The sequence below is a fragment of the Anoplophora glabripennis genome, unplaced genomic scaffold (genome assembly GCF_000390285.2).
Source record: "Anoplophora glabripennis isolate ALB-LARVAE unplaced genomic scaffold, Agla_2.0 scaffold226, whole genome shotgun sequence".
NCBI lineage: Eukaryota > Metazoa > Arthropoda > Insecta > Coleoptera > Cerambycidae > Anoplophora > Anoplophora glabripennis.
In genome coordinates this window covers 163,911-189,217 of record NW_019416389.1, presented here as the reverse complement: position 1 = coordinate 189,217, position 25,307 = coordinate 163,911, and the positions used below count along the sequence as shown (strand labels likewise).

The 25,307-nt window shown below is 31.4% G+C and overlaps 1 long non-coding RNA gene across 1 annotated transcript in view; it reads left to right on the top strand.

The window, feature by feature from the left end:
* Window positions 1-25,307, top strand: part of LOC108908465 — a 288,403-nt gene that overhangs the window by 129,783 nt on the left and 133,313 nt on the right. The gene's annotated exons all lie outside the window — the stretch shown is intronic.

The window sequence follows — 25,307 nt, the reverse complement described above, 5'->3', positions numbered from 1 at the left end:
GTATTTTAAATGGTCATTAATGTTTAGAACTCATTTAGGTATAATTGGAAAACTAAAATTGCATTTCGTATTCTATTAATATTACAGAAGCAAATAATAATTACTACAACCTTGACTTTATAAAACATGGCTGCAAATTTTTATTAGACTATAATGAGAAGTAATATGAAATGTCGTTGTTAAAAGAAGTTGTTTTTTTAAGACCGTTCAACACAAACACCTATTTTAGTTTTTCTTTTGTATAGTTGTAATAACTCTCCAACAAGAATGCAATTATTTTTGTAATGTTCTATCGTAATCCTGTATCAAAAAGTTTCAGTAAAAAAATATAAACGAAAATTATTAAATTCATTACTGGAAATATATAGAAAATAATAATCTACATCCCATAAGTTGTTGTTAAATAAATATACAGGGTGATCAAAATTCAACACAAAGAATTTAGGGGCGTATTTTTGTGGTTAAAATAAAAGACTTTTTTCTTATAAACGTGGGTCCACAAATGCTTAGTTTTCGATATACAGGATGTTAAAGTTTTTTATTTATTTTTTTTTTATTTTCTATTGATAATTTCCAAACAAATTTGAATGTTGCCATAAAACTTGGGTGTTGGGTTTTTGTAGGATGCTAAATTTAAATATGTCATTGGTTTTGACGCTGGTTGTAGAGGGTGCCACCTATAAGAGCACGCTTGAATTAAATTGGCCGTAAATTTTTTACTACCCTGTAAATTGACGTTTCGTATCAGTGCGTTTACTACCCTATCAATTTTAAGCAAAAAGTTCGGTTATTTTCTGAAGAGATCTCGGACATGTTCAAAATTTTGCATACTTACCAAAAAGTTAATACCCCTGAGATATACTCGTAGTAGTTGTTACGAAATATTTAGTAACTAATTTTGTAGTAACTAAATTATAATGTCTCATATTGATCCCTGTAGCTATTTAATATAGTTGAAACAGTTTATATTAAAATGGTTTTGTCTCATGCATTTGGCGAGATGTAACTCCTATGTAGCTATAGAAATTATTTTATCATTGTTTCCGCCGGCTCACAATATTATTTAATGTAGAACTTTAATGAAATTTATTTCAAAGCGAATGCATGTACGCTAGTGGTACAAAGCACATATAGAACATATCCGCCTTGTGAACCAAATTATCCCACGTAGTTGCCAAGTCCCGTCTACATTTTATTCCAGCATAAAAGGCGCCATTAGACTCTAGAGGAAAAGAAGCCGCGGACTTTTTATAAGCACCTGCAGATATTTCTTTGTGCGGCTAATGAAATTCAAATTAAATTTCTGGCAGCCCGAATAACCCATAAAACATACAGATGTAGTGGCTTCCAAACGAACTTGTTGGCAGCAAAGTAGAATTTCGAAGTTTTAAAAGAAGTGGCGGATGTCGGAATTTTCACAATTATTTTTTGTGGTTTTTCTTAAATTAAATTTATTTGCGGCCCACTTTGTTTGATCAGAGGTCCAAGTAAACAAATTTTTATTAGGTAGAATAATTGTTGATTTTCTTTCTGTTTATCCTTTTTTTCACAGCGTCATGTTTTTTCAAACACTCATACATAGGGTTATTAAGTGTCATGGTGTAGATTAATGAGATCGATCGAACGGAAGGCTACATTTGCTTTGTATCTAGGTAGAACTAGACAGAGAACAAACAGATAAACTACATTGTGAAAGTCTTTGTGTGATTGGTACTGTATGTACCCGCAATAAGTACCTAAACATAGAGAAAGAAATATTTTCTTCCAATTGTATGCCATGATACCTCAAATTGTTTCTGGAACGGTGATAGGAACAATTTGTACAAATAAATAACACTACCATATTTGGAATAAGAAAGTACAGTTATAATCAACACTTTGCAAATTTCTTTCAAGAACTTAGAAATTAGCTAAACTATTGCCCAAAAATACACATGTTTAAAAGTACAATGTGTACAATTTTTGAATATATTGGCATATTTATTTAATAATAATTATAAATTTTCTCTAAAATTGGAGTTGTATTAAAAAAGCAATAGTATGGTTATAATTTTTATTATATTAACAATTCACAAGAAAAATCTTCCCGCTTTATTATAGAAAAAATAAAATACGTGCTTTAAATATTAGAGCAAGTAACACAATTCTCCCACATATAAGTTATATCTTTCTAAAACCTATTGCATTAACCATTAGTAACCAATAATAAAAAAATATATTAAACTTTATCAGATGAATATCATAAGCAGACTTTCTTCTAGCTGCCATCATGATGCATCTAGTCATTCTACGTATTACAAATAATAGAATAGTGCTTCTTTCAGTAAATTTGTCATTGGTTCTTTGGTACAATTGTATAAATAAAGACGTTAAAATTATATAAATAATGAATTAGGTATTAGGACCTCTTATACCTTTTACTTAAATTGTAGGTTACATCAACTTAAATAAGAAAAAATTCAAATTATTTGCAGAGACCGAGGACAGTTGTGATATTTTTTACGGTACCCAGCATATCTCAGTCAGTAACAGTTCTACATTAGAGTTTTATTAACTCAACATACCTTGAATTTTGTGAATTAAATACAAAAATAAGACAAATAGCGTTCATGAGGAAATCATCAAAAACTGAAACACTTTCCAGTGTCACAACTCTTCTAATGTCGAGGTAAGTTGTGACAGAAACCAAGGTGATTTGTGACCTTTGTGACTTTACCTCTTTAATCAACCTTTGGTATGTACTTACAACCTACAATAACAATTTTATCAAAATATTAATTCGCGCCTTATATTAATTAAATCAATCCAAAGTCTAGTCCGATAAGTAATTAGATACGACAAATATATTGGAGCTCTCCTACAGTATCCACTGCTTCATGTGACCAATCCTTGCGTTCGATACACTGAATCCACTTCTCATTTGGTTTACTGCTGGCAACACAAGCAAGACAGAGGTTTCAGTGCTGAAATTTCCTCTAAAGTTTTTTTTTTTTTTTTTCAATAAATAGAGCCAGTGGCTTGTAATTTTGATTATATGAACTTCGAAATTTCTGCCCTCTTAGTGTCAGTTTTGTAAATTTTTAAATTAGCTATGCTCCTATCCGTCTTCCGCACATATTGATTAGAAATTCTAAAACAATAAAATAAGCTACTTATATGCAGTCACACCAGATACTATAATTTCAAATTAAAAAATAGCGTTCTACAACGAGGTCAAAACATGAATTTGCAAAAGCTTGTTTTGAAATTTAAATAATCAATGCATATAAGGTAAATATTGCAATGAAATTATCCTAATAAGTACTAATTAATAAACTATTGGTTAAAAACTTACTTTTACGTTGCCAGATCGCTGACTGGCATAGATTCAGAGAAATCGACTTTGTGACAATTCACATCAGTCACAACCTTCTACGGTCTCCCTTGCTACTTCTTCCCCTGTCATCTAATTTCCAAGTAATCTATCAATTCACAGTTCTCTTTCAAAACTCCGTTTGAATGTATAGTCTGTGTCGTTCTCCATATTTGGCCCCATTGACTCCACCCCATGTTCACCAATTGATAGAAACGGAAGGGAATGTTCAAGAACAAGTTTTTTTTGTTTTTATAGGGTCATAACCTTGAAGTGTACGTAGGTAGAAGTGGTTTTTATATGACTGTTTCTATGCAAAATCGTTATACCTAGTTCTAATTTGACACGATTTTATTGTTGTATATTTTATTTGTATATTTTTATCTTTTAAATAGTCACGTAATCATATTGGAACGTGTTAGTGTTGTTATTAAAGTAGTATGGACCGGCAAAAAGCAGACATTATGTGAAATATACACTTCAGGTCACTATCACTTTATTTTATGGTTAAAAAAATTACATTTGCAGGCGTTTATCTCTTGGGATTACTTTTAGGTATTAGTTTCATTGAAATTGTAGAAGTTCACACACATCATATTTTACTACACAGCTATGTTCTTATTTTAGCATATCTTAAAATGACATTTTTAATTCTAAGCTAGTAAGACAAATAGTGTATTAACAATTATTAGAAGAATTTAAATTTAAAGAGAATTAAAGATATTTATGATTTTTCTCTGAACTTGACTGAACTCTGATAATGATAATATAGTACACATAGAATTGAATTAAGACGGTTTTTATTCTATTCTATGTTGATAAAATTAAAAACTATTAAAACAGTAAAAATTAGATAGCATTTAAACTTGATATTCTATTTCACCGGATGGTGATTCCTATAATTTTGCATAACGTTTATTCAACCTATCAGTGATTGCATTATCTCTAGCATACACGCAACGGTTTGTTATTGTTCATTGTAGACGGATCATGACGACTGATATCGCTAAGATTTAGGGATTTTTAGTTGATAGTGCCAATAGTTCATTGTTGGTTGCCTATACGTGGTTTGCAACAACAATAATTTATAATAATTCTGTACAAAACAGGCAACAGGCCTTGTCTCCTACTGTTTTTTCGTTGTAATAACAAAGAAATGATAGTGAGTTGCATTTGAATGATACCTATCTATAATTTATTGTCGTTGCATATTCATTCCTGTTCAGAACTATAATTATGAAGTGAGTAAAAACGACACTTCATACTGAAAATATGAAGTCATTTGGGACGCAAAACATCCGGATCATTTCAACAAATTGTGAAAACAAGATGTTAGATACATTTTTCAAGAGAGAAAATATGAAAATTTACGATGTAATTTACACTGGAAATTAAAATCAGGTCGGTTCGTATCGCAATATCTCTCAGGTCAAACGAGTGCTAGTGCTAGGTGCCATTGTTGAGGAGTTATTGTCACTCAAAGTAAGAAGTTGAAAAATGAAAATTGCCCATAATTTCTAAAGGGTTACTTTGATTAACTTGAAATTTTGGGGATCAAAGCAACTCATTCAAATGTATCTTTGTACATTTAAAATTGAATCAAATATTATTTATTATACAAGGACAGTCGAAATTATGTTCTAAAATTTACGCAACTTTGACAGAGCTATCAAATTTGATATTTCACTCTCGTATGCAGATAGCCCTGTTACTTTTCTACAAAAAAGGTATACTTCATGACTTATGAAAAAATGAACGGTTGTCAAGATAATTAAATTTTTATATTTTGCGTATAGCCACAACCTGGCACACAACGCAACAGAAAAAAGTTAAGAATGAAACATATGGATTAAAAGAGGTTACTTCAGTAAATGCTTGATATGTCCTCCATCTAGTTCAATGCACTTTCTTATTCTTTTAAGATTATTTTGTTGCACTCTAAATAGCATTTGTGGATTCTGTTTAATTTCATTACAATGATGTTCTATTCTTGCCATCAACTCTTCTCTTGTATAAACCGGAGTTGAATCCACCAATTCTTTTAGGTAACCCCACAAGAAGAAGTCAAGGGGGTTAAGATCTGGTGACCTAGGTGCCCATAAGTGTGGTCTTCTCACATACACTGTTTCTCACTGCTGCGACATTTTCGATTGACCGACCACTACGAGGACGTATTGGTCTTTGGACATCCACACTGATCCGATTTGGTCAAATTTTTGGATTAATTTGTTAACCGCAGCTCGAGGTGGATGGTTATGGTTACCGAAGTAACCTCGCAATGCACGAACCGCGTTAGTTAAATTTTCTCCATTTCGAAAATAGGTTTTAACAATTAAAATACGTTCTGTGGAATACCGCTCCATAATCATACATGCCAATACTTACTAATGGCACATGTCAAAAATCAGCTCTTTATTGTTGCCAAGAAACCCGTGTTGTCATATTTAAATTGTAACATCGAATGATTTCTATGGATGAAAGAATAACAGTTTTTAAAAAATATATTTTTTGAAAAATATTCGTTTTTAAACAAATACATACATACCACACATATTTGTTTTATCAGGAAATTTTTCGGTTTTCGAGGTAGCAAGTAACACTAAAACGATATGGTTGATTTTATTAAAAATTTATGTTTATATATTTTAATTTTTCATTTTCATTAATTTTATTTGGAACTCATTCTTGTAATATTATTTTTTATTTATTGATTTTTTGGTTGTAGCAATATACTGTCTTATTTTTATCTGATATTCACAAGAAAAATATATTTCAATTCTGTCAGAAAAAGTTATGGACTCGGCTGCTGGTTTTGTTCAAGTTTAGTCAAGTTTATCTTTTCAAATTAGATAGTATATACATTTATAAACCAGACATAATTGTTTTCTATTTCACAGTGTTTGAATCCCCATTATGGCATAACAAAAACACATGGTAGGTAAATGAGTTTCGCTGTGAGTTGATGGTCAGTTCCGCAAAGTGACGTCACACTTCAGGTACCGTTTACTAACTTGGTCAGTTTTGGTGTTTTTATTTTTAGTTAACTCTAAAAACAAAACAAGTTTCAAGTTAGTACGTGTTTCTTAGAAAATCTTAGAATTTTCGTTTTTTTATTCCTATTAGCAAATAGTGAACAAATGTATTATAAGTGGAAATAAACCCTATTTGAAAGGTCGTTACAGCAGGTGCTACGTACAATTTGTTGGCGTGCTGTTTGGCTATGACTGTTGAAAAATCTATTTTCCTATAAAACCTGAATGCTTTGAAACTCGAAGAAAAATTATGTAGGTATAAAATTGGGTTGATGAAACAAAAAGTTACATACCAAACATTCAATGGGCATTTTAGTTCTCTATTTTTTCAGGAAACTGTAATACCAGTCTATCTCTGTGTCTATACAAGTCGTTATTATCTATGATAATAGAAACACATACCTATCACATACAAACAATATTCAAGGATCCCTAAGTATTTTTAATTATAATATAAATATCAGTACATAAATGGCGTAGTTCTATAAATAAACACTACATACCGAATTCAACCATTAATATGTTAATTTCAAGTCAGTGGCTTCGGGACCTTCCTCGAGAAATAATCGACGAGCTTCTCTCCGCAGAGAAAAACAAGGCCGGACCCATTCTTAAATTGCCGGGGTGCTTTCATCTCCGGAATTTTTAATGTGATGGTGTGATTGACTGGTTGCCATTAAATTTATTTCGCATGGGTTCCGCCAGTGACTGCTCTCCGTTTTACAGCGGGTGAAAGCTCACCGAGATGCAAAATTTCGGGATTGGATTACCATATTTCTACAGTGTTTTACTTCCACATTCTCGGGACATGCGAGCGTCCTCATGTTTTCACGGTAAACTTACTTTCGATTTTCGTAAATACTTAATGAGAACGATATGTGCTTATTAATTGAATTATATGTATAAATGTCAATTTAGTAAGTCTATATAATAATTTATTTGTGTTGCCAAAAAAGCGACAGTCAATGAAAATAAAAAATATCTCTTATTACATGCAATTCATGTCAAAATACCAGAAATAATATTTCTTGATATTGGTATTTATTTAAAATTAAAAGAAATTAAAATATTTCAAAAAATTTTAATAAATAAGTAAATAAATAAATAAATAAATAAATAGATATTTGACAACTTTTTAAGTCATGTTTGTAATTGTTTATCCTGAATCTGTTATGAATTCATTGAGTGAGTACATTTTTAGTCAATATTGGGCATTTTGAATTTTATACATTTTTGATAATATTTGGACTAAAACTGATAGTTTTCATTAATAAAATTTTAGTTTTACCTACATACTAAGAGAGGAAAATTTCATTGACTGAAATTCAGTGAAAATAAGTCCAATTTTTCTTACAATGTAGCCGAAACTAGAGAAAGAAAATATACAAAAAATTTTCTAGTTACTTTTACTGCTATTCACTATTATAATGAATATTTTCACTTACAGAGAAACAGAAAATTGATGTATATATTTTACTGAAAAATTATCAATTTTAATATAGTAAGGGAATATGTCGTATATCTAGAGCTAAAAAATATAAAATAATTAGTTTTTTAATTTATCTAAATGCATGTAAATGTACGACTTCATTTTTATTGTTAAATGTGATATCTGGAACATCACTTTTTCAAGAAGTGATCATAATTTCCCTTAATATTTATTTTAATATTGTTAAACTGTAAAATGCTAATGTTAGAATTATTATTAATTGTTCTTAAATTTCCATAATTATTAGAATTAAATTAGAAGTTCACGTGAGATGAAAATGCAGCAGTAACAATACCTACTTGTATTCAATCCGATTTGTGTGATATGTAATTTTTTAACTGACTTACTTTGTTTTCTTTTTATGGAATCTTTTACGTAGCCTTCAGTTACTGTGGAGCACTTTCAACCTGCATAACGCTTTATTCCCAAACACTGGTTTACCATTTCGGAGCATTCATATTTAAATATCTACCCACACTTTTGCCGATATTTTAACCTTTGCATTTGTACCAACTGATGGCCGTATTTTTCACTTTTATAACCATAAATAAGTTGCTGGATGGAAAGACTAATTTTAATCAATTTTCGAAAAACCTGTGTTTTGGTATTCGATGCAGTATTGGTAATTATAATTCTCCTGTCATTGGCAATGGATCTTTTTTCCTAAATAATAATAATAATATAATAATAATAATATCTCTACTCCTCATTCTAACTACGAGAGTTAGCCCAGAAGTCGGAAACTTGTGCGGGAGAGGAGGCGGCATATTATTATTACGCAGGCCGCATGTGCGCCCTGGAACGACTTATGTTGGAAGGCCCTAACCACCATTCAGTGCAGGAATGAGGGAAACCTGGAAAACCTCATTAATTCCAACATTCTTCCACCCTACCATACCTGGACAGAGGGTGCCAATCCTCTGTACAAGCATAGCTAATCTACGATCTACCGGCCGCAGGATTCGAAACCCGGGAGATCGACACATCGATTTAAGTACTGGCGCCTTAAACCGTGCGGCTAATGTACGACCGTGTATACTCGTAATATATAAATAAATAATTGTAGACATCTGCCTTTACTAAAAGTCAATCTTTGAACTTAAAAATTTGTCCATTTCTTCCTTTGTAAACCTTTTGGATTCTTGGAATAATTCTATTGTATTCCTATCTTTCAGAAAAAAAGTGGTGTACCTACACTTTGAAATGTCCATTTTATTCTCCATTCACAAAGTTGCATTAGATTTTAAACTTTTTCTTAAAAAATATACCAGCATATAGCTATCGAAAACTTTTAAAATACTTTCCTATTTTTCATGCGATATAAGTGCGATAAACTGTGAACAACCAACTCTTCATCCTTCCTTGATGTTAAAGTTAACATTTTCCGCATCGGTATTACTTTTTTAAATTCATATCAGTACTAAGAATTTTATTTTGTACCTTGTTTTATTATTCATCTTTTAAATTTCCAAAGTAAAGAGTGGTGAAATTTGTTAGGATTATCTAAATCAGTCAAATGGAATAAATTCAATAATAAATAAATGGTGTTTTGAAAAACACGCTCGGATGCGATTGATATTTTTAGTTGCGCATTCTTTTCAATAAAAATTTGTATACAGAGTGTGTCATGTAACTGGCCTATATCAACTTTCTTATTTTAAATGCAACACCCTGTATATTATTCAAATTTTGGATATTTCAGAAAATTCTAGACATATTTCATGTATAATGTCCTATACTTATCTTCAACTGTTTCGGAAATGTTTCGGAGTGTTTTCAAATTTATTGCAAAAATTAACATTAAAAAAATAAAATTATTTGATTACAGAAATTCGCTACAACACACTTAAAAACTAATAAGTAATACTGTTTATTTATTGATGTAAAAAAGCAAAAAAAACATTAATGTCAATGTGGGAGATGTTCAAAATACTCGCCGCTAACGTCTTTGAAACATCCTAATCTTTAATAGAAATTTCTTCTAACGTTACTCAACATCTCAGGCGTGACCGATCTAATCGCAAGCGTTATTCGTCGTAAGTCAGCGAAGACGAGGGGTTTAGTTTTGTTTACAATATTTTTGACATATCCCCATAAGAAGAAGTCTAATGGTGTCAGGGGATCGTGCTGGCCATTCCATCGATCCTCGCCTCCCGATCCACCAATTTGGGAATATTCGGTTGAGGTACCGCCGGACATTGATTTGGTAAAGAAGCGGTGCTCCATCTTGCTGAAACCATAACATATTCGCTGGAACTTGTGGTTTGCTGGATCGAGATATAATTTTGCCAAAGTTGGTACATTATTTTGGAGCGGTGCTAAATAATTATCGCCATTCAAATTGCTATCAATGAAAAAGGAACCTATGATATGATCTCCAACAATTCCTACCCAAACATTAAACTTTTGAGAGTATTGCGTATATTCTTCTGTAATTCATTGAGGATTTTCATTAACTAATAGCGACAATTTTGACGATTAGCATGACCGTGAAGTGTAAAGGTGCACTCATCAGAAAACAAAACATGTTCTAATTGGATCACATTGTTATCTAACATTGTCATTATTTGTTCACAAAGCTACGTTCTCCTATCAAAATCGTCTTCCACGAGCTCCTGAGTTGGTTTCATTTTATAGGAATGCATTTTATTTTCTTTTAATATTCGAGTAATCGATGAATGACTAACATCGAACATTGGGGCTGCTCTTCGACTAGAAGTATGTGGGTTTTCATAAACTCAAGCATAATATCCAATTTTGTATTATCACTTATTGCATTGTCAGCTACTTTTTTTTATCTGTCTTACATGTCCAAGCTCGCGAAACGGCTTTCCTATTTTACTAATTATCCCTTGGGATAGAGGCGGCAAATTTGGAAATCTTTGCTGAAATAAGCGAGCAACTTCCATTTGTGTCCGTGTGTTGTCTCTATAGCCAATCATCTGTAGAATTGTTATTTTGTGCATTTCTGTTAAATGAATCATTTTTCTGATATGCATTTAACGAAATTCAAACAACTACTGTCATGCAGGCAGACAACACGTTGCTAAGGCCAGGCGTTTTAAACAAAAGTAAACAAAACTATTTATACTTTTTTTTATTTCATATCAGTAAAAAGGAATGCTGAAATGGTTTTTGCTTACTTTCCCATTATCAAGAGCTAAATGGGAAATACGTATTGGGTGTGTTGTAGCGAAATTCTGTAATCAAATAATTTTCTCTTTTTAATGTAAATTTTTGCAATAAATCTAAAAACACTTTATAATTCCGAAACAGTTGAAGATAGGTATAGGACATTGTACAGGAAATGTTTAGAACTTTCTGAAGAATACAAAAATTGAATAATATACAGGGTGTTGCATTTAAAATAAGAGAGTTGGTATTGACACTGTCACATGACACACTATGTATAAAAAGTTTTTGTTGAAAAAAATATACAACTAAAAATATCAATCGACGTGTCCGAGCGATTTTCGAATACGCCCCCATTTATTTATTATTGAATTTATTCCATTTGGCTGATACACACTGCATATTTTAGTTATTATCAACTAGATCACCCCAATTGAATAAGTTTAAAGATACTGGGGGTAATTAAAATGATAACATTTTCAACAGCAACTGAGGAATGTCAGTGACTAACCCTGTTAACTCCTACGAACTCTTATCTATTAGTTTAATAATTATCTTTTATCCATGCTAGTGAAAATATTGATGCCGGAAGTGTCAAGTAATAAAAAGTAATGTAAGTGAAATCACTGTCATCAATTAGATCCTAATCATAATATGCTTACTGAGAAATGTATTAGGTAGCTGTTACTATAATAAATTATGTTTAAGAAACGTTTCACTGAATTTAAATCATTCCGTAAATTTAAAAATCAAATCGTTCCGTCAACATTATCATAAATTGCTATACCAACAAATGTCTATTAAATCATTACATGAACTTTCATCTACATGTAATAATAATAACAAACATCGTATCAATATTAATAGAAGGATTGTATTCTGCCAATTAATCATTTGAAGTAACTTGCCACATTGCTTTTAAGATTTTACGTTGTTGATATGTTGATCGTATGAAATAGTAGGTAATTGAAGTTAAACATTATTGAACGTAAACAAACGTCGCTGAATTTTCTACAGTAGCTATCGATCCTCGGTTTAATTAAAAATGAAGGCGGATTTATGTAGTTATATTTGTTTTACAGGAAAAATAAATTTCAAAATAAAAATAATTAGATAATTGACAAATACTTTATGGTCCAGATATGTTGCTAATTTTGCATTTTTGGAAATAAAACAAGTTTTCTCAGAACTTTTCTCTTTTTGCATTGTAAAACATATCAATTTGGAAAGCAAATTTTAACCAATCTAATATAATTTCAAGCAGACCCAAACTAAATGTGGCAAACTCTTACTACTAGCACAAATTTAATATTTGTTATACAGTAGTATATATCATCCAGTTGACATTCATACATGTGTAGGCAATCTCTTGAAGCATATGAAAGTAGCGCACTTCTCACTGTTTACATTTGTACAAGTTCCGAGTTGAAATTTAAATTTATTGTGCAGTGTTTGCTTAAAGTTTTGTGAGAATCAGAGTAAAAATAGTTCCTGTGAATTTTACAGCTTTTTTGCAATGCCACCACTCAAGAAATACGCTAATCAAAATCATGTTTACTATACATCTAAAACAATCTAAAACCGTCTATGAAAAATATTTGGTTATTTTTAGATCATGTAAAATATATTCGTTATAAAAATACATCTAATATTTGTCTAGGCCAATCTATCGTGTCTTAAAATTCGAATCATTGGGCTAATATTTATAAAAAATAAAAAATACAAAATTATTTGCTGCAGTAAATTAATATAAGCTTTAGTTGCTGTCTTATCAAAATATAATTTACACCAGTACAGAATTATGAGTGTGGAAAATAACCTATGCTTCGAAGTATATCTATAATAATTAATCTCATTTCATTCAGTTTATATTAAACCTCCTTTTTATAATTAAATATATACAAGATATCAGAAGACAAAAGTGCAAATGGTTTATATCATTATTAGTGTATTATTCGAACAGTTTTGACAGTCATTTAAAATTTCAGTAGGAAGCAATAGTGACATACAGGGTTACAACTTTTTGATTGTCCAATACAAGTATTTTTTTTATTTTAAGAAATACAGAAATGGTTAAAAATGTACAAAAATTTGCAGAATTTTATGCCGATCACCATTTCTTTCATGGTTATCAGCTATACACACGATAATGAGGAAGAATTGAGAATAAATAGGTATTTCAAGAGTGATAAACTCAATGCCTCCTGACATGATTCAATCTGCTACTCATTTATGAACGAGTGCAGATGTGTATAAATAGTAGTGGTAGGTATGCACTTTGTGATAAAATTTAAATTTACCATTTAATTTTGCTTTACTTTATTTATGTTGTTTTGTTCGTTGTTCTTATTATTATGTAAATAAAGGTTGATGTGTTAAAAAGTATTAAAAACAAGAAAAATTAAATTAATTTATAAAAAAAAATACTTTCAAAAGTACTGCTCAGCACACATTTTTTAGAGATACGTTAATACTGGCAGCAAAAATCATTATCACATCATTCAGATCAGATTACACATTTTGCATGTCCTAAAATTTTGAAAAACAAGTGAAAAACGACTAAAAAAGAGAAATAGCATGAAATCGGTTTCCTTCGAATATTTTCGTAATCATTCGGAATTTTCTAAATTTAAAAACAGATCCGTGATAGGCATAAAATTCTGCACATTTTTGCTTACTTAACCACTTTTGTATCTCTTAAAATAAGAAAGATATCTGTATTGGACAATACAACCCTGTATATATTAAATATACTGAACCATAACAAGTAACGTGTAAAAGCTTTGCAATAATAAGTTCTGTACAAAATACAGTGTATATTATAATGCTGATCATTAAGAACATAATTGTCATTAAGTTATTTTTTTTTGACCGTTGTAAAAAATATCAAATAAAACACAAACAATTTATCTCTCAGATAAACACGTCGCTCCTGTGTAAACAAATAAACTTCTGTCAGCTTCATATATCAAGAGCCATTAGGGTCCTCAATGGTCGAGTAGATCGAGAGTACACTGAACTATTAGGGTTCGAAAGATCGATGGTATGTTTAAAAACAGACGACAGTTGAATAAGATTGGTTGTAAATAAAAGGACGGAAACTTTTCTTAATAGTAAAGTTTTCAGGCACATACCTACACAAGACCATACAGTGTTCAGCAAAGAAGGGAAAGAAAAATTTGATCAAAGTTCAGAGAATTGATATTACCAACAATCGTCTATTATTTATAGACTAAGAGCCGGATAGGAAAATTTTCCTAATCATTTTAGGCACCGTAAGAGTCTATGACTTAAATGGCTAAAAGAAAACATTTGAGTACTATGTCGTCAATAATTCTCCGTAGCACATGGGTTGTCAGCGGAAAATCAAACTTTCCAATTTTGGGCCGGCTAAATTAATTAAATAGAAATTGACGGCATTTCGACCCAAGACAGATATTAGAAAAATAAGACACAGAAAACTTATGCCGTACAAAAATAACGGTTCTGAAAAGAATAAAAATTGTTCATTTTCCAAATATTTTCACTAATGTAAAAATTATAAAAAACTGTACGGCGTGCCTGATTTTAAATAAATATATTTATTTGAAAGTTATATTTTACTATGTCGTACGAATGCACTGGCTCTAAGGGCTTTTAACCCTTGCTCAACACTTACCTTTTATGTAGAATAAGGAAAATTATTAGACACCCTAAAATTAAAAAATTTAGAAAACGCTCGATAAAACTATACAAGTGATTATGCCGTACATTTTTTATGGCACATGAGGTCACAGTAGGGAAATGAATTTTCCGTTCAAGGGGTGGATATTTTAGTGAAAAGTTCCTGTACGGCATTTGTGCCCTTTTCGAATTCATTAAAAATTAACTATTAAAAATATATTACCGTATAAATATCGTGGCACTAAAGGGAAAAAACACAAAGTTCCAAAATAACGTTTGCATATAACTGCAGTTTTTTTTCATGGAAAAGTTTTTAATATGTGTACGCACATGTACAATTCAATTTGTTTGTTTTGCCAAAATTTATTTTTTATTTTTCAATTATGCCGTATATATTTTGAATCCAATACAACAAATAAAATAAAATTGTTTGATGTAGAATAACAAAACTGTAAAATCAATAATAATTTTTATCGTAATTTTCTTTGAAAAATAATTTATTTAAAAAAAATAATTAATCAAACATGAAAATGGTGCATGCTGTAAAACATCAACAAATGCCATTAAGATCAACAAGATTTAATTAACTTTTCATTTCATTATTTTAGTAGTCTATTTTATAAAATAATTTTCTAAAAATAATTTTTTTTTTGTAAAAATGTAAAATATTATAAACGTTATTAATACTTCTTCCAATATCAATTTAATTATTTTTTGGTAATTATTATAAATGTTTTGCATTGAAAAAGATAAATTCTAAGGGGCGTATAATCCAAGAAATGGATATTCACATACGCCTCTACGTGATAATAGGCACGATATACAGAGTGTCAGTAAATAAGTGCGACAAATTTCAGGGGGTGATTCTACATGAGAAAATAATGGCATTTTGCTTATAAACGTATGTCCGCAAATGATTCGTTTTCCGAGATACGGGGTGTCAAAGTTTTTCTTAAAAACTGACGATTTAATTTATTGCTCTGAAACCGGTCGAGATGTGCAAATGAAATTTGGTGGGTTTTAAGAGGTAGTTATTGCGCATTTTTTGACACGCAATTAAGAATTTTATGTTCATCATTGGCGCGCGTACGGGTAATAATCTCAATTTTTTTAAAGAAAAAAATGGTACGCCACTGAGATATTACAAATTAAAAATCATTTTTGAATTCCTCGTTCAATTTGTGACAAAAAATCTCTCTTGCCTTTTCTTCGTATGGGGCGCCGTTTTGATGCAAAAAAATAAAACATCTTAACGCGTATTTTTTATTTCTTTAATACATTATCAAGAACTATCTAATACAATAACATTAAACCAGAACAATAACAGAAAATAACACTAATAAAATTTTGAAAAGGCGCAAAGCTACAACAAATGTTCAAAATGACCTCCCTCAGACGTGACACAAGATTCAACTCTTCGCCTCATTGATTGTCGTATTCGCGCAAATATTCCTGGTATATTTCTTATTGTCTCACAGCCGACTATAATTCGATTCCTCAGGTCATCAACATTTTCAACGGGAGTGGAATAAATTATTGACTTAAGAAAACCCCAAATGCAAAAATCAAGAGGATTTAAATCCGGCGATCGAGCAGGCCAATGTTCCGTACCTCCCCTACCTATCCAACGATTTGAATATACTGTGTCTAAGTGATTACGTACATTAATGCTAAAATGGGCTGGTGCACCATCATGCATGTACCATAGGTGTTGTCTCAGCTGTAGAGGAATTTCTTCAAGAAGAACAGGTAACTCTTCCTGTAGGAAATTAAGATATGATTCGCCTGTTAGTCGTTGTGGGAGGAAATATGGACCGTTTAAATGATCATCAATTACCCCAAGCCATACATTTACGGAAAACTGATGCTTTTCCTCAGCCCATAAGTGATTGTTATGGAAATTTCGTATACACTGTCGTCCAAAAGTAGTCTCGTCAGTAAACAAAACGGCATTTAAAAAATTAGGAATTTGAGTGATTTGATGATTAATCCATTGGCAAAAAAATAGGCGCGGAAAAAAGTCTCTAGGTAGTAGAGCTTGCGCACGTTCAATATTAAACGGATACAATTGCTGTTCTTTAAGAATTTTAAATACAGTGAAGTTGCTTACATTCAATATGTTGGCAATTTTTCGAGTACTTGTTTCAGGTGACTCCGCAATTAACTCGAGAACTACTTCTTCTAGTTGCACAGTTCGTACTTCTCGAGGGCACCCACAGTCAACCGTTTGTTTCTTAAATGAACCATTTTCGCGCAAACGTTGATGAAGACGAGCAAATATTGTGTGATGAGGTACCTTACGTCCTGGATACAACTCAGCATACAATCGTCGAGCTTGCCGTTATTTTCTGTTATTGTTCTGGTTTAATGTTATTGTATTAGATAGTTCTTGATAATGTATTAAAGAAATAAAAAATACGCATTAAGATGTTTAATTTTTTTGCATCAAAACGGCGCCCCATACGAAGAAAAGGCAAGAGAGATTTTTTGTCACAAATTGAACGAGAAATTCAAAAATGATTTTTAATTTGTAATATCTCAGTGGCGTACCATTTTTTTCTTTAAAAAATTGAGATTATTACCTGCACGCGCGCCAATGATGAACATAAAATTATTAATTGCATGTCAAAAAATGCGCAATAACTACCTTTTAAAACCCACCAAATTTCATTTGCACATCTCGACCGGAGCAATAAATTAATTCGTCAGTTTTTAAGAAAAACTTTGACACCCCGTATCTCGGAAAACGAATCATTTGCGGACTTACGTTTATAAGCAAATTGCCATTACTTTCTCATGTAGAATCACCCCCTGAAATTTGTCGCACTTATTTACTAACACCCTGTATTGATTAACATAATTTAGTCTTACACTTTTATTGGTCTACCTACTTGGAATTTACAAAACACTATCTCTTCATTTTATTGTTTATACAATTTATGCATATTATAATTTGTATATTCCATGCAAATGTAACGGCAATATAATTTTTCATCGTTACTTAACTCCCTTCATAATCTGCAATGAATGCCGTAGAGGAATTGTTAATTATTGGGTATAGTAAAATTGAGATTTTAAATTATTTAAATATTTTTTATAGCATTCGATGAATGTTCCATCAAAAATGTACGGCGATATAATTTTTTATCATTTGATGTTGTCAATGTTATGGGATAAATACCGTACAGGAATATATAATTTCATAATGTAGTGAAAATGCCTCGGAAAATCTTACTAATTATGGCAAACCCTGAAATTAAAAATAGACGGCATCCACAATTTTGTTAATATTAACCCTTGAATAATTTAAAACAGTAATAAAATTGAAAATATATAATATTATAATAGTAGCTGTCAAATGGATTTTCCAAATTGCAAAAATGATAAACAATTTTTTTTATTCACAGCCAATTGTTTTTTCTGGTGCCAATAATTTTGTACGTTACTTTTATAAAGACTATGAAGTGGAATAAATTGCTTCTGAAATTTATTCCATTCAGGAATTAATGATTTTTACCCAAAGAAAAATGGCGTTAACTTCAGAGCACTCACAATTATGTAATAAATTTTTTTTAGACAAATATTTTGTACGGCACTTATATTTTTAATTATTTTAGAGCATAAGTAAAACTCTGAAATCGGTGCCGTACATTTCTCAATAATTTTTTGGAATAGGGGTTGAAATGAGAAAATTTGCATCAGGGTAAAAGCTCTTAGAGCCAGTGCATTCGTGCGGCATAGTAAAATATAACTTTCAAATAAATATATTTATTTCAAATCAGGCACACCCGTACAGTTTTCTATAATTTTTAAATTAGTGAAAATATTTGGAAAATGAAATTTTTTTATTCTTTCCAGAATCGTTATTTGTGTACGGCATAAGGTTTTTATATGTTATTTTTCTAATATCTGTCTTGGGTCGAAATGCCGTCAATTTCTATTTAATTCATTTACCTGGCCCAAAATTGGAAAGTTTGATTTTCCGCTGACAACTCATGTGCCACGGAGAATTGACGGCATAGTGCTCAAATGTTTTCTTTTAGGTTGTACTATTTAAGTCATAGACTCTTACGGTGCCTAAAAAGATTAGGAAAATTTTCCTATTCGGCTCTTAGTCTATGAACAAATTATTAGAACCTACTTGGCAACATTAATATAGTGACATTTCCACTATTTAGCGATCTCGATTAGTTATGCAAGTTAAAGTTTTAGTGGAATAAAGATCAATAAGTAAGAGAACACTATATTTCGAATCATTGCCAACGTTTCGTTGTTATTCGGTATATTTTACACCATCCTCAGGGCTCACATCCGTTCCATATAAATATAAAATATCAAGTCAATATGGAACGGAGGTGAACCCTGAGGATGGTGTAAAATAACAGCGAAACGTTGGCAATGATTTCAAATATAGTGCTCTTTTACTTATTGATCTTTATCTCACTAAAACCTTGACATTGATTAATATAGTTGTTTACGTGGCACTCTTTACCAAATGATGATACTTAATTTCACCATATTATAATTATCTAGTGGTAGAGTGGGAGAAAAGTAGTAGTTTTTAAAATAGCGAACATGCTGTATAACCTAGCTGCTGATTTGATAAGATTTAATTTCTAGTAACGTTTAGGTCGAAACCAACAATTTCGTTAATGTTATTTCATCTGATTAAATCTGGCATTCCTCTAGAGCCGCCAGTTTGTTTAAAAACGAAAAGGGGCCGAGAAATGTAGTTAATTTAGTTTTATTTACGGTAAAAAACTGTTTATAAAGCTTTTCTGAAATTTAGAAACCTCAGCTAAAAGCACAGTTTGTTAACAAAGCTGGCATGCCACGTTGATTAAAATCAGCTTAAACATTACCGATTGACGAAATTCTTGTTGCGTGCTCTAGAATAACGTAGAGGAAAATGTATTCCAAACAATTGCACTGAAATCGTCTAATTTGTTAAATTGTTGGGCAATAGAAACATCCTCTATGTTAGAAAGTTAATCACCCAAAGAATAATTATGTTAAAACATAATATAAGGTATAATTTAATACTAACATAGATCCTTTGTAAAGATTTGCCTTTTGTTAACTCCTGATTTAAATTTGAAGACTGAAGGATAAAACAAATGTTTATAAAAGTTTTGCAGTTCTCTACTGTAAAGCTGAATAATCGGATTTTACCAGATTACTGGACTAACCTTTCACTTCCGTCTAAGAGGATTATTTCTCATCAAAAAGTATGGGTTTTAGTTTTCAACAGTTAAATAAATACAAAATAAAACAGTTTTTTAGATTATCCTACAGCCCAGCTTCATGAAGCAAAGGTGTAAATTATTGTGCAATTTAAAACTTAATGCCACTCTAATAAAAACAACTTTATCTTGACAGTTCAGAAAATGTTTTAAACGAAGTAAATATAATTTTTCATATAATTTTTTTGACACAAATTTGAACAATTATAAACCTTGTAGTTTGTGGATTGTAGACCGTAAATATATGTATGTGGTGAATGCATCATTACTATGGTCGTACGTAGATATATTGCAGATTTCCAAGATCTTAGACCTCACTCAACTTAAGGCTCCACAACTTTGATAGTGGCTTCTTTACGTAGCTTCCAGTATCATACTTTTCGACAGACCATACACTGTACTCATTAGGAGACAGGAGGAAACCGCTCGCAAAGATTAATCAACGTCTTAACAAAGGGATCAAAGAGGAAGAAGGTGCAGGATGTGGAATTTATTCTAGATCCTTCCATATCCGATATCAGTGGGCAATAGATGCTACCGGGGTACAAATGGTATCATCCATTGTAGCAGGTATAACCATAGCAGCTATAGAAATCACCCGTAGACATATTGCGGGTAAAACCATCAGAATCTACACAGATTACACAAGCATTACTGATCTTACGTAATCATAAGATAATGACTAGGTCATTATGTTACCAGATACTGGTCGTGACCTCAGTGACCTTTCCAACAGCATCTCTGTGTACTAGGTTAAAGGACACGAGCTGTGCAATGGCAATAAAGAAGCTGACAAGCTAGCCAGGAGTGCACCGGGCCTCAATATTTTTGGACCCCGTCCCTTCAGTATGCTTTCGCTGTCAGCACTCGATGAAATTATCAAGGGAAACACCCACAAAGAATTTATGAAACGGTGAGATTAAACAAATAGCTGTCAATTTGCTAAGGAGTTCTTAGAATACCCTAACAAGGATATAGCCAAAAATACCTGGCCATGTCTAGGTCAAATTTTCGCCTAGTGACAGGTATTCAAACTGGATACTGTTGTGAAGCACCTTCACAACATGAGGAATTGTGAAACACCTCTTTGTAGAGGTCTCATCAACAAGAGAATCCGTGTTGGGGGAACGTTGGCCTTCTATGGCTATATTAAAGAGATCCTTCTGCAACGTCACCACCTTTCTCTTTAATAGGTTGGTTAACGGCTCAGGTGGATTGATCTCCTAAAATTCCAGATTCTAAATTCCAGATCACACTTTTCTTTCGATCAGTATATAGCGCTGATTTATTAGGCTCACATTGCAGTCCCATTTTTTCCTTATCATGACATACCAGTCTGTTTACTACTAAGCCAATGGTACTAATATGTTTTCTGAATTGGCAGTATCCATTTCGCAGAATTATCCTTACTGATCTTCAACATTGGTTCAGTCCGTCTCCACTTCTTTCGATAGCCTTTTTATCGAGTTGTTGGTTTCTTTTGTCTTCACTTTTGTACATGTTCACCCCACTTCCACATGCGACTTTCTCATTTCACAGTGTCGTAGTTACCTGCAGCATTCAGGTCTTACAACCCATTGTGCATAACGCTTATAAGTGCTCCGCGTGGAGACAAGCAGTAGCTCTACTGGAATCTTTTTGACATCTTCCACTCCCTGTCCTTTAGATTATTTTTCGGTAAAGTTAAGGAAAAACCGTAATATCTCAAAATAACAATGAGACAGATATGGCAAACTTCATATTTTCTGAAAGAACACACTTTCAACTTTTTAACGGCAAAATAATATACAAGGTGTTGTATTCAAGAAATAAAATTAAAGTAGAATTGAAAATAGAGAAGTTTGAATAAATATTTTGGACACCCTGTATAATTAAATCGAAAAGTGAAGGTAGTTTAGGATAAACTAGGCTAACATTAAATTACATGTAGATTTGTAAGGAAAATTAACAACCAGTGGCGGAGATATAACAGTTTTTAAAAAAAGTATTGTTTGACTGTTTAAAAAAATCAATATATGGCAACGCTGCATTCGACCCTCATAAAAATTCAAAGTCGAATACGGAACCCACAGGGGCATCAATTGCCCCATAAAAAAATAGGGTATTCTATTTAAGAAATATATAGTTTTTGGTATAAGCTATTTTGAGACTCCCTGTATACTCGAAAATAATTTTGGGTTGTAGCAGAGTTGAAACGTTAAATTTTCCCTTAAATTCAACAGTTTAGCAACTATTGACCGTATAATAAAAGTACCTACAATAAGAAAATAGAGCGAAGGGAAAAATTATACAGATATACAGATGATGAATTTGTTTACAAATCATATTCTTTATTTATTCTCAAAGTGTATGTTTCATAAATATAAATAAATTATCCATCTGGACGTACAATGTATATGAATTGTAGTTCACATTTAGACCAGCAATGTGCATATAATGTCGTCAAAATATATTACCTCTAGATATTTCATATAGATCTATTATCTGCATGAGTACTATACAGGGTGGTCCGAATTTTATGCAGGAAACTTCGAGATAGATAGATCTCTTTAAAATAATATGTGTTTGCCTTATAAACATAGGTCTGGAACGGCCCCGTTTTAGGGATACAGGGTGTTGAGGTTTAAAAAAATATTTTTTTTTTGTTTATATCGCACACTACCTCACAGGTGGTGTAGAAGGGACTGTAAATAATTTTTTTGGTGCTTACAAATTGCACTTACTTTTAAACATAAACAAATATTCTTGTAATGTTATCGTTAGAAGTGTCTGCCACAAGGGGATTGTTTGGTATGAATAACTTGAGAACGACGAATCTTAGGGAAAAAATTGAAGTCACCTTTTTTACGTATTATGTACATTAAAATATAAATCAGTAAAATGCAGTGGCGTAGGTTTTTTTGTAAAAAAGGGGGGTGACCCCTGTCCAGTTGTACGCCACTGGTTGAACCTTTAAAGCTCATATTTCAGGGAATATAAGGCCTACTATCATACATTATATGTACCAAATTTTATTGAGATCGGTTAATAGATTCCGGAGATATAAACAAAAAATCATTTTTTTTGACAACTTCAACACCCTGCATCTTTAAAACGGTGCCGTTCCAGATCTATGTTTATAAGGCAAACACATATTATTTTAAAGAGATCTATCTGCCCTCGAAGTTTCCTGCATAAAATTCGGACCACCCTGTATATTATGTACATCCACTATAACCAATTTGCTGTGTAGGACGTTGAAACAAAATTCACCATGAAATTATCTGTAAAAACTTGTAATAAAGATTTTAGATTTCAGAAATTTTTAAACGTTAAGAAAGTAAGTTTTTTTTTCAAAATACCCAACAGTTGGAACAGATTGGACTACAACTTTCTCCATTTGATCATATTTCTTATAGTTTCCGAGATCCCAGTGTATGTATTACCAAAATGGCATACCTAAAATATTTACTGTTTAAAACATTTCTATTACCTACTGTACTGTAGTACAGAAATGCAATTATTAAGATAATCAGTTTTGGCAACAGAAAAAAGCAAATGTTGATGCCAGAAAATTTCATTCTAAATATTAGTAACAAAAATGCGTTGTTCATAACTTATATTTAAATAAGTAAAAGCTTTTATTTTCAGTCCAATAATTTTTCTCTTTGGCCTTTTTCCAATGCTATTACTAACAAAAAGTGTGTTGCGTATGGATATATTCCTATACGTTTCAGAATTTGAGCTCCTTAGAAATATAGGTACTTCAATGCAGTAATATACTGCGACGTATTAAAAATGAAATAGCTACAAATTTTAGAATTGTCAATTATCTATAAAGCTAAAAATATGAAACACCGGCACGTAATCACCAGTTTAATAACCTGCTGAAAATAACGCTGAAAATAAAAACTTAATTATCGGAACGGAAGTGAGTTTGCAGAAAATCTCTCATTTACTTTTTCATTTTTTCATGTCAAAAATGTCATCCCCGCTGGGACAGATCTGAATTTAAATTTCTATGATTGTCGTTATCTCTATTAATTACTATTTTTCTCATACATTACAAAAATATGGATTAACTTCGTATCGGTCACAGAGCATAATCTAATAAATCTTGCTGTGTTATGTTTATAGTGACATCTCGAACGTTTATTTTCTAAAATGTTTCTCGTTGGGCAAAAAACTAAGGATACGCTCATATCCAGTTCAATAATAATTATTGTGATCACAATGTAGATGCCGAATTTGTGCCTGTATGTTTTCTGTGCAAGCATATAAAGGATCAATTTCTCTATTCAATACTTTCCAATATTACATTAAAAAATATATGTGACCAATGTGTCTGGTTTTTTGTATTAACACCCCCTTAAATACAAATAGGCTGGCGAAATCAAGTAGGTCTATTTTTGTCTGGATATATTCAGAAAGGTCATGGTTTATCAACTTGGTTTCTCATTATTCTGCGTGCTCTAAAATTATTGTGTACCAAATTTGAATATAAAAATAATATCTGCTTTTTTATTTTTCTTTGCTCCAATAAGTTTTTAAAATATGAAAAATAGAACTTTGTGTATAAGCCCTAGAATTATCCTACACCTTCCAAAAAAAAGTTTTGAATGAAATTCACAAGATAATACCTGTTATAAATGAAACATAGTTATGTCATTAATGAGTACATACATAGTAATGAATACACACACATAGTAATGAATACACACATAATAATGAATATACACATATACACATGTACATAGTAGTAATGAATACACGCATGAAATACAAACATTTTATGTAATACCTTTCAATCATCTAATTACATAGTTTTTCTTGTTACTCCAGCCAACTGTTTTTAATTTCATAACATAGCACCACAAAATTAATTTTTTCGCGTATTTTGTTTATAGGCGCGTAAAAACCACAGTTGGCAATGCGCTCGTGGCAATGGGAAACTAGTAATTACCAAGTGATAAGCTTTCAGAGCTCTACCTACCCATAAAAAGTTGTCCTACTTGATTCCACCAGTGTATTTGTATTTAAGGGAGTGTTAACACGAAAATTCCACCACTGTATATACATACGTATTAGCTTTTAAGCTTGTTTTAAAATATGAGATTTAACATGTAACAGAAACAACATGTTAGTTGTACAAGTATAGTTTTACGATCTCAATTGAAACCGCATAAAAACATTTAACTAATAAATTCTACGGAATCCATAGACATCCAGAAAAATTTAGCCCTGTCTCGTCTAGATATACTATATTCCAAGTATATTACCATTAATTACCATACGATTGTCAAGTTTTTTATGTTTAAAATAGCATTGTAATAAAGCATGTCGTAAAATATCCAAAGATTTATAATTATAATCAGGATAATCGCTTAATTTATCTTGAATCATGTTTAAAGTGGGAA